This window comes from Aegilops tauschii, chromosome 4, assembly GCF_002575655.3.
Source record: "Aegilops tauschii subsp. strangulata cultivar AL8/78 chromosome 4, Aet v6.0, whole genome shotgun sequence".
Lineage (NCBI taxonomy): Eukaryota > Viridiplantae > Streptophyta > Magnoliopsida > Poales > Poaceae > Aegilops > Aegilops tauschii.
Genome location: NC_053038.3, coordinates 325,266,983 through 325,279,041, shown reverse-complemented (window position 1 = coordinate 325,279,041; position 12,059 = coordinate 325,266,983).

Sequence of the window (12,059 nt, the reverse complement as noted above, 5' to 3'; positions counted from 1 at the left end):
TGCGTCGGGTGATCTAACGCACCTCGAAATCCAACATGTAATGGTACTACTACTAGTATAGTAGAATTGAGACTTATCAAACGGAAAAACGAATGTTTTTTAGATGAGCCCTATAAACCCTAGTGGGTACGTACTCCGTAAAAACAGATTTTTCCAAAACTAAGTCGCTCCCTTTCATGAATTCTGTAGTATACTCCTCCGTCGACGCTCCCTTTCATGAATTATGTACTTCCTGTCGCCGACATGTGGGACATATACCAACCGGGTCGACGTGTCAAGCACCAAATAACAGTGCAGAACAGCAGGGGGGACGCACCCCACTCGTACCGGCCCAGTAGTAGTAATGAGCAATGAGACGTCAAATCACAATGCCGCACCTTCCCGGACGGACGAAGCAACCATTATTTCACACTTCGGTTCGCCATCATCTCAAACCACGTAGTATTGCTTCTGCCTGAAGAGGGACACACGCATCGCCTTGGTACATCATGACACGTTGGACCGCATGACAGGCCATGCCCCCCCCCCCCCCCCGCCGATCGCTCGGTAAAATCACCTCATTTTTACTATACTTCCTCCGTATCGGTTTACTACATGGCATGCACGTCGTTCTAGGTTGAGAATTTAACTGGCTATATATGTGATGAACAGTACTCTGGCCATTTAAAAAATGTATACTTTTGTAAAGTAGTACTATCGATGGATTGCGCCACGGAGCAAAAATTGAAATTAAAAAAATGTGGTACATATAGAGAGCGCTTGTCGCCAAATTATGCATATAGTACTATTAAAAAAGCTAGTACGTGCTTAATTGGGGTGCTAAATTCTATTAAAGAAATACTAGTAGTATGTATATACTGAAGAGTTAAAGTAACGAGAAGAAACATAACATAGTTCTGCTGGGGGCTCAGCACAACACACCCCTCAAATTAAACTAAGCACACCTGAAATTAAACTATGCAACTAATCTGGTAGACACTGCATTAGAAGTTTAGCACCACCATGAGCAACGACACTGCCACCTTACTCGGAGTCCTCGTCCACGTCCTCGACTTCGTCCTTGTCCCTCTTTCTCTTGGCAGATACTTCTTTGCTTGAACCGCACACTTGGCTGTTGCTCTTCATCCAACCCTTGTAGATATTGAAACAAAGGTAGCCATCCGTTGCAGCGTAGTGGATGTGGTCTATATCTAGTACATTCCGCTGCCATGCATGACGATGAAATGTGTAATGAGGTTTCTCCAGTTTACGGTACGAAGGATGAACCATGGCTCCTGCCAGGGTCAGCATTGAAGGTTGACGAGAGGGCACCAGTCGATTCTTCTGGAGGTCGAAGGGGTTGCCTACAACGAGGCCTATCCGACCCAGGACTTCTTTGTCGTTCTTAAAGTCTACAATAACGAATTTCAATTTTTTGTCCTTGAGGAAGTTCTTAAAATCCTGGCACTCAAAGTCGGCATGGCATATGTGGTAGACCAAGCAAATGTTATGTACGCAAACCTGGGTCACGGCGGGCTTCTTCCTCTCTTCGTACTTTAGATCCTTCTCTCGTCCCAGGACTGTGGTGTACTCAATATCAAGCCCAGCGACCCACTCATCATCTGAGTTTTCGAACATGCGTCTGAAGGGAGAAAGGCATCCTTTCACCGTCGCGGAAGAAAGGGTGTAGATGACGTCGAACTCATCGCCGGTGATGGTTCTAAGCTTGTACTCACCGCCGATCGTGGAGATTTGGGACGCCATGGATTTGGGAGGAGGGTTAGGATTAGTGGAACTGCCGTAATGTGAATGGACGGGACGACTAGGAGCGAACCGCCGTAGTATTGAAGGACGTGCGGGGACGAGTAGGAGCGAACTGCCAGCGTGCGAACGGCAAGGTAGTGGCTTTCCATTCTCCCATGATACGGGCTTCCTAGAGCCCTTGGATCTGAGATCGAACGGTTGCATGGCGTGATTCTAGACCTATGGGTGAATATCCTATCCTGGAGGGTTATTCTGCAAATTTTCAGCAACTTAGCATGCGACCGTTTGATCTCAGATCCAAGGGCTGCCAGCAGCCCGTATCATGGTCGCGCCTACCACGACCATCGTGTCGCTCGCGCGGTCGCGCCCTTGGAGATTTAACATGGTGCGTTAGGCTATCTGATGTTGGCATGTCATACATAGTCATCAGTTACTCACTCATACTACAACAAGGTTGGCTATAAGGTTGGCTACAAGTGTATTTTTTTACTCCTCTCTATCTCTTTCTTCGTACTCCCTCCGTCCCATAATATAAGAACGTTTTTGACACTAGTGTAGTGCCAAAAACATTCTTATATTATGGGACACAGGGAGTACTAGTATTTATTGCATTTGCCAAGGAGTGACCTCTTCCAATGAAATGGTGTTCCTAAGTTTGCTTCATTTAATTAGCTATAGACTCAAAATTGTCTTTTCACCTAGGTACACGCGCTTACCACCGTTTCTTCCTTGGGTCACCAAACTAGTCTCTCTCTTCTTGATTAACTTGCCACATCAGACTTTATGCCTATGTGGCAAGCTTAAGCACCTGTAGGAGCAAGTAAAAGTAAGTACAATAGTGCGCTTTACATGGCATTTTTGCATATGTGGAGGAAAGAGAGGCAAGGAAAAAGTGGAGAAGTGGGCTCTCATGCAAAAGCCAGCCTCTACTACATGGTGGAGCATTGGGAGAGGCACCTGTATGGAGGTGGTCAGGAATCAGGAGACTCACGCCAGTCGTAGCGCCGCAGTTAAAATGATAATGGCAAGTCAAATCACGGGGCCCCACCTGTCCAGCAGTAACTCGTTGTCAAATCACACAGCCCTACGTTTGCAGCAGCCTACTCCCTCGTCTTCTCGCGTCTCTGTCGAACCGACTAGGCGGAACTGCCCCGCCTACCGCGCAGGAAAAGCCCCGCCCTTGACTTTAAATACAACTACATCCGCTTAAGAATCCAATGATATACTTTTTGTGACATAGTAACTCATATTTAGTTAGTCAAATGGATGACCTAGAACTACGTGCAGGCCCTATAAACCGAGACGCCTAAAAATAAAAAAACCGAGACGGAGAGGGTAGTTCAGCACGTATCTTTTTAGATCAATATAGTCGGGATTCACCAAGGAGCAAAACCAAGTGGTAGGCTGCTCCTGTCGTGTTGGCGTAGCAACTCAAGCAGGGTCAGTCCGCACACGAAATGGCGACACACTTAACATGACCCCTTTGGCCGACATGTGGCTCATCCACCGTCTTGTTCCACGTGCGATGCACCAAATTACAGTTCGGAGCAGCAGTTGGAATTGGAGGCACCCCGGTCGTAGCGCCGCAGTAGTAGAAAATGAGCGATGAGGGGTCAAATCACAAAGCCTCACCTTTCCCGCATTAAGCTGGACGGACGAAGCAACCATCATTTCACTCTAGGGCGCAAGAGCATAAAGAAAAGAGAAAACAATGATGCATGCGGCAGCTACCTAGGGCACCCTAGGGTAGGGGTCTCCACTACAGATCCTTTTTTTTAAAGCGCCTCCACTACAAATCGGCTTCTCCCTCGTCCTCTTGAAGAAAACTGATGATGAGTGCGGTGGTAGGGTTTGTAGGAGTACTACGGCATGCGGGGCCACGTCGTAGTAAACGGGTTCGAGTCGACGCCTTAAATATGTGTGGGCCGCTTGGTTTTACGGGAACGAGGCAGCATTTTGGGTTCGGGGACCAGTGGAGATATAGTACGTACAAAAAATTGTGGACGTAGGTTCGACCGAAAGGCAATGATGCATGGGCCCTGCATTTTGATATACCCGGGGCCGCGTGGAATTTGCTACTCTACTCAAAACTAGTAAGGTACACATGTATTGAACGCATGAGATTTCGAAACCAAATTATGAATAAATACACACTATAGCATGTAAAGCTTTGAGTCATATATGCATGATGTAGATGTTCGTTTAGTTCTTATAGTTCATCTCATTCAAAATCAATTAGTTTTATAAAAATGTTAAGATTCATGGGGTTGTGCATTGTAAATCATAAAGCAAAAACCAAATAATGGCAATTCATTTAGAAAAAAAAAATCAATTATGATACAGAAGATTCTAGAACAAAGGAGAAGTGCTTGTGTTTTGAGGTTTGTGCATTATGCTTAAGTTCAACCATGTAGTCTTCTAAATTGTACATGTGGCAGATCTTGTGGAATGTTGATGATATCCAACGGCCAGTAGTGCTCGGATTTGCCTATCTCTGCACTGTCGGTTTAGCTTTATCCAGCGACCATCTTTCAAAGTTATTGGCACACTATATAGTTCTTGTGCCATAGTTGCATGTTTTGGAAAAAAGCTACTAGTGGGTTGTACTATCTATTTAGGAATAGAAGATGTATACATGGAAGTTGTAGGGAAATAGATGACATGGAGCATCTCAATTCCTATGAGTAGGGATTGGAAACGAGATGTCATTTCGTTCACATCGTAGGAACTTTTCTATTGAATCTAGAGATGACATGTATCTCAATTCCTATGAGGAGGGATTAGAAAAGAGATGTAATTTGGTTCATATCATAGGAACTTTTCTATTGAATATACGCTAATGTTTATTTTCCTTTGAAATTAAGGGAGTATAGGAATCCATTCATATGAACCAAGTGGCTCTAAAGCTATAGAAATGATATCATGTTTATTTCCTTTGAAATGTGGAGTATATGAATCTATTCCTATGAACCAATTGGCTCTAAAGGAAAAAATCCTATAAAAATCATATCATATAGAGTTCCTATGACATTCCTCGACACTAAAGGATGCTTGAAATTGATGCGGGTGATACGATGGTCTTTCTTTGTAGACTCCTCACCCATCTTTAAAGTTACCTCTCGAAGATGAATGAAATGATATATACATGGTATTCGACACGTGCAATTTGGTACACGAAAACTCGGTAAAAGTTTGCGAGGTTCGAATTTTCAATAAAGCTATATGCACTGCATTTCGGAACGGAGGGAGCATACGGCAGTTGCTAACACTCACGTGGAAGATTTGTGTGTAGGAGGAGTGGCTGTTCTGTTAAATGACATGGCAAAACTGACACTCTCGGATGCCGATCTAACGGTTCTTACGGCGTTCGTCAGGAAAAGGCTTGTGGAGAACGTTTGTCGGATAATGATTTACGGACACATGCATTGCATTGATACGTGCCCCCCTCTCTCTCACGCACACGCACCCTCACGAGTCACGACTCTCCCGAGTCCTCTCGCACATCGCACCCACCGTCTATTTGCAGGTAGACGTCACGCACATATGTGCTCTTCACACCCTACCCTCAGAACTTCTAAAAAACAAAAGACGGCGCGCACATTTTATTTTAGCTCACACGTCATACACTTATACTATTACTCTTGCGGCGAACGTTCTTTGGGCATAGTATATTGTACTCTCACGAGGAGAAGCGGTGCACGCACACACTAGTTCTCTCACACCCACTCGCGGGTACACGTAGGAGCGCATTTTTTTAAAGCTAGTACAACAAAATCACTCCACTATATATAAAAGCAGGAGCCTTAGCGCTTGCTTTACTAGGGTTCCTCTCGTTCACTCTCTCATGCTCTCCAGATCTAAGCAACACATAGGTGGCCACACTCTCTCTCAGCTCACGGCTGGTCACAAATCCGGTCGGACAACCTCGACCGGGGCAGGGGTGTAGGTGCATCGTTCACGCTGTCGTCGGCGGTGAGGGAGGAGACCAACGGGTGCCCGCGCGTGTCGATCGGCGGCCGTGCCGTTCTCTCCGAGAGAGCGCCGGCTCGGGAGGGCCTCCGACCCCTTCTTCCTCCCTGCGGTATTGTTGCCAAGATGCGGCCTCCCGACGCCGTCTTTGCCACATGCCGACGACCCTCAGGTATATATTCCTTCGAAACCTGCCTTGCTCTACTGCCCCAGCTCCCTTCGTGTGGATCCTTTTCTACTTCCGTCTGCTGTTCCAAAGCCACCTAGACTTCTACTATTATTAGAAGTAAAGCTAGTTCATACAGTCGACTCAAAGCGTTGGTTCAAATAGGGAAGAAAGTGGGAAAGCTGTAGCATGAATCTAGGACTTGGTTCTAAAAGGAAACGGGGGAAAGTAGTAATATCTGTCACTGTTTAAATAACCGTATTTCGTATATGCGCAAACAGGGATGTCTGTCTCCATATCGTTTCGGGATGTCTGTCTCCGTATCGTTTCTATCCTAGTCCGGAATTTTTATGCGTGGAGAATTTGTTGGATTTTATACTGATATACATTTATTTTTTAAATCAGTATGAATGTGAGTCGAAATTTCGGGATTAAAAACTGTTCGGACCGCACCGAAATATGCAAAATTTCATATAATTTTTTAACCGTGGCCACAATATGGGCTGTAATGCTAAGAAAAAGAATATGGGCTTCAAAAAAACCTTAAGATTAGCAAATGGGCTGTAAATTATTAGAAATAATGGCAGATGGGCTGTATGCTGTTTTCCACAGATTTGAGGCTTTCCTAAAAAAAGGTTGACGCACAAGCACTGACTATTGGATGTCCATCCAACAGCCGTCGTGCTTCTTCAATCTCTGCTCTTCCTGCTCTAGCCGCTCAAACAAGCGCCGACGGGACTGCCTGCTCCCTCCTCCCCGCGGCCGGCTGTGCTACCGCGCAGGCCTCACCGCCCCACCGTACTCCCATCGCTGGCCTAGCCATCCCTCTACCCACCCACACTTGCTGTTATTCTCCGGCGACGTCTGACGAACCAGTAAACCCTCGTACAGTCGTACTCCCCTCCGCGTGGGAAGCAACTGCCGAGTCTTCCCTGCCTCCATGTCGTCCCCTTCCTAGGCCTCGCCGTCGTCCACCGCCGTGGTGCTCTCGGCGCGGCATGGTCAATGTGGTCAACGACCGACTTCCATCGGAAGAGTACTGTGCGTGGAGACGCTGACAGCTGGGTCCACGGCCGCAGCAAGGAAGTGCCTCCTTATTACGCGCAAAATAATTACTCCTCCACCTGACAGCGGGGACCCACCGGACGGGCCACCGTATTTCACGAAAAAAATGTTTCCCCCCTGACTGCTGGGACCCACCAGCTACACCTTCGCACGCAAGGAAGTGCGTCCGGGCAAAAAAAATTGATTCGCCCCCCTGACTGCTGGGACCCACCAGCTACATCTTCGCACGCAAGGAAGTGCCTGACAGCCGGGACCCACCTGGTCAAAGCGTACGTAGCGTTGTCAATCTGGTCGCGAACGTGTGCGTACATATATACTGGTGGATGTAGAGGCGCGCACGTGTCGTAGTAGAGGCGCGCGCGTAGCATGTACACGTACGTACAGCGGCCAGGGTGCAAGAAAGAAAATACGGCCACGTATGTGTACATACGGGTGGGGTCTCGAACGCCTACTCGCGCATATGTACGGCGAGGGCTCGTTGACATGGCTGGGTCGGAACGGAGAAACAGCGTCGTCGTCGTGTTCATGGGGAGGCAACGGAATGCGTCGTGTTCATGGGGAGGCAACGGAATGCGTCGTGTTCATCGGGAGGCAACGGAACGCGTGGGAGCCAACTGGCTGGGTCGGAATGGAATGCGTGGTCATGTTCATCGGGAGGGCTTGGACGGAACAGGCGATGGAAACGAGGCCTGGCGTACCGCAGAACGGAGGAAACGGCCTTGTGTTCGACCGGCCACGTGGAACGGGGTCCTGTTGATCGGGAGGGGTGTGGCGTACCGCAAAATGGAGGAAACGGACCTCCTACGGTCGAAACGGGGGTCCTGTTGATCGGGAGGGGTGTGGCGTACCGCAAAACGGACGAAATGGACCTCCTACGGTCGGAACGGGGGTCCTGTTGATCGGGAGGGGTGTGGCGTACCGCAAAATGGACGAAACGGACCTCCTACGGTCGAAACGGGGGTCCTGTTCATCGGGAGGGGTGTGGCGTACCGCAAAACGGGACTCCACGGGATACTGTTCATCTCCACCGTCGACCTCCTCCAGCCTCCACGGGCTACCGTCGACCTCCTCCAGCCTCCATGGGCTCCTGTTCATCCAGCCTCCACCGCGCGCTACTCCATCGGCTACTGTTCAACCACCCCTCGACGGGCACCCCTCCACCGTCTACTGTTCATCCAGCCCTCCACACCACGGCGTCCTGTTCAACCACCCCTCCGCGGGCACCCCTCCACCGTCTACTGTTCATCCAGCCCTCCACACCACGGGGTCGTGTTCAACCACCCCTCCACGGGCACCCCTCCACCGTCTACTGTTCATCCAGCCCTCCACACCACGGGGTCCTGTTCAACCACCCCTCCACGGGCACCCCTCCACCGTCTACTGTTCATCCAGCCCTCCACCACACCATGGGGTCCTATTCTAGAGGCAACACCACCGCTCACTGTTCATCCAACCCCCCCCCCCCGCAATGCTCACTGTTCATCCCAGAGGCAGCATCGATCGGCTTCAGTTAGCAGCAGTAGCGAAGGAATCGCTCGATCGGGTTCAGTTAACAGCCATCGATCGATCGCTCGGCTTCAGTAACGCGTAGCCTACAGTGCAATCGCTCGGGTTCAGTTAGAGCCCAACGCCTCGCTCGGGTTCAGTTAGAGCCAACGCCTCGCACACACGCGCGTACGTGTACGAGAGAAACGCGCATCGCTCCGCCCCCGACCTCCCACCGTAACCGGGAACTCCCCGAAATTTTCCTCGCCCTCGCTTCTACCACGGTTTTTTCCGTCATGGACGGCCCAAAGAATGTCATGCAGCTGCGTCTCCGGTCCGCCTAGGACGAAAAGCCCATTTTCTGTCATGATTTTTTGTCATGGAAGTAGGAGCCCACCACATCTATGATGATACCGGGTTTTGTCACAATTATCGTCATAGAAGTGTCATATGTATGACAAAAAAAATTCGTTCGACCCAAAATGTCACCGATGTGTCTTTTTTTTTGTAGTGCACATATCAAATTATCAAAGTACCGAACGCGAATCATATGAACGTGATGAAAACTAGCTTGTTGATAATTCCCATGTGTCCTCAGGAGCACTTTTCTCTATATAAGAGTTTGTCCAGGCTTGTCCTTTGCTACAAAAAGGATTGGGCCACCTTGCTGCACCTTATTTACTTTTGTTACTTGTTGCTCGTTACAAATTATCTTATCACAAAACTATCTGTTACCTATTATTTCAGTGCTTGCAGAGAATACCTTGCTGAAAACCGCTTATCATTTCCTTCTGCTCCTCGTTGGGTTCGACACTCTTACTTATCGAAAGGACTATGATAGATCCCCTATACTTGTGGGTCTTCAAATCACAACAGGCACATCCTCACAAATTCCGACAGGTATAGTAGTTGATTTATCGGCCATTTGCAAAGATATTTCAGTAGGTGTCAACTTATTCAAATCAATTCTACGATCTAAAGAGAGAGACATAACACTAACACCGGCTCCAAGATCACATAAACCAGTTTTAACATAGTTTCTTTTAATGGAGCATAGTATAGTTGGTACTCCTGGATCTCCAAGTTTCTTAGGTATTCCACCCTTAAAAGTATAATTAGCAAGCATGGTGGAAATTTCAGCTTCCGGTATCTTTCTTTTATTTGTAACAATATCTTTCATATACTTACCATAAGGATTCATTTTAAGCATATCAATCAAACGCATACGCAAAAATATAGGTCTAATCATTTCAGCAAAGCGCTCAAAATTCTTATCATCCCTTTTCTTGGATGGTTTGGGACGAAAAGGCATGGGTTTCCGAACCCATGGTTCTGTTTCTTTACCGTGCTTCCTAGCAACGAAGTCCCTTTTATCATAACATTGATTCTTTGATTGTGGGTTATCATGATCAACAGTAGGTTCAATCTCTACACCATTGTTATTGCTAGGTTGAGCATCAACATGAACATCATCATTAACATTATCACTAGGTTCATGTTCATCACCAGATTGTGTTTCAGCATCAGAAATAGAAATATCATTGGGATTCTCAGATGTGTCAACAACAGGTTCACTAGAAGCATGCAAAGTCCTATCATTTTTATTTTTCTTCCTCTTAGAAGGACTAGGTGAATCAACATTAGTTCTCTGAGAATCTTGCTCAATTCTCTTAGGGTGGCCCTCAGGATACAAAGGTTCCTAAGTCATTCTACCCCCTCTAGTCACAACTCTAACAACATTATCATTTTTCTTATTATTCAATTAATTGAGCAAATCATTTTGAGCTTTAAGCACTTGTTCTACTTGAGTGGTAACCATAGAAGCATGTTTACTAATAAGTTTAAGTTCACCTTTAACTCTACACATATAATCACTCAAGTGTTCGATCATATAAGCATTACATTTCAATTGTCTACCAACATAAGCATTGAAGTTTTCTTGTTTAACAATAAAATTATCAAACTCATCTAAGCATTGGCTAGCAGACTTATAATGAGGAATATCACCTTCATCAAATCTATAGAGAGAATTTACCTTTACTACCTGTGTCGGGTTATCAAGACCATGTATTTCTTCAATAGGTGGTAAATTCTTGACATCTTCAGCTTTAATACCCTTTTCTTTCATAGATTTCTTTGCCTCTTGCATATCTTCAGGACTGAGAAATAGAATACCCCTTTTCTTCGGAGTTGGCTTAGGAGTTGCTTCAGGAAGTGTCCAATTATTCTCATTACCCAACATATTATTCGATAGCAATTCAGCTTGATCAACAGTTCTTTCCCTGAAAATACAACCAACACAACTATCCAGGTGGTCTTTGGAAGCATCGGTTAGTCCATTATAAAAGATATCAAGTATTTCATTTTTCTTGAGAGGATGATCAGGCAAAGCATTAAGTAATTGGAGAAGCCTCCCCCAAGCTTGTGGGAGACTCTCTTCTTCAATTTGCACAAAATTATATATTTCCCTTGAAGCAGCTTGTTTCTTATGAGCGGGGAAATATTTAGCAGAGAAGTAATAAATCATATCCTGGGGACTACGCACACAACCAGGATCAAGAGAATTAAACCACGTTTTAGCATCACCCTTTAATGAGATCAGAAATAATTTAAGGATATAGTAGTAACGAATTTTTTTCCTTATGAGTGAATAGGGTGGCTATATCATTTAATTTAGTAAGATGTGCCACAACAGTTTCAGATTCATAGCCATGAAAAGGATCAGATTCAACCAAAGTAATTATCTGAGGATCGACAGAGAAATCATAATCCTTATCAGTAATACAGATAGGTGAAGTAGCTAAAGCAGGGTCATATTTCATTCTAGCATTCAAAGATTTTTCTTTCAGCTTAGCTAATAACTTCTTAAGATCATATCTATCATTGCAAGCAAGAAATTCTCTAGCAGTTTCTTCATCCATAACATAACCCTCAGGCACAACAGGCAATTCATATCTAGGGGGAGAATCTTCATCATCACTTTCATCAATATTATCAGTTTCAATAATTTCATTCTCTCTAGCCCTAGCAAGTTGTTCATCCAGAAATTCACCTAGTGGCACAATATTATCAAGCATAGAAGTAGTTTCATCATAAGCATCATGCATAGCAGAAGTGGCATCATCAATAACATGCGACATATCAGAATTAATAGCAGAAGCAGGTTTAGGTGTCGCAAGTTTACTCAAAAGAGAAGGAGAATCAAGTGCAGAGCTAGATGGCAGTTCCTTACCTCCCCTTGTAGTTGAGGGATACATTTTGGTTTTTTCGTCTTTCTAGTTCCTCATAGTGATCAGCAGATATAAATCCCAAGTGACTCAAAGAATAGAGCTATGCTCCCCGGCAACGGCACCAGAAAATAGTCTTGATAACCAACAAGTATAGGGGATCGCAACAGTTTTCGAGGGTAGAGTATTCAACCCAAATTTATTGATTCGACACAAGGGGAGCCAAAGAATATCTCAAGTATTAGCAGTTGAGTTGTCAATTCAATCACACCTGAAAAACTTAATATCTGCAGCAAAGTATTTAGTAGCAAAGTAGTATGGAAGTAAGCAAAGTAGTATGGAAGTAACTGTAACAATGGCAAAAGTAACAGTAGCTGTTTTTGTAATAATTGTAAAAGTGGCAA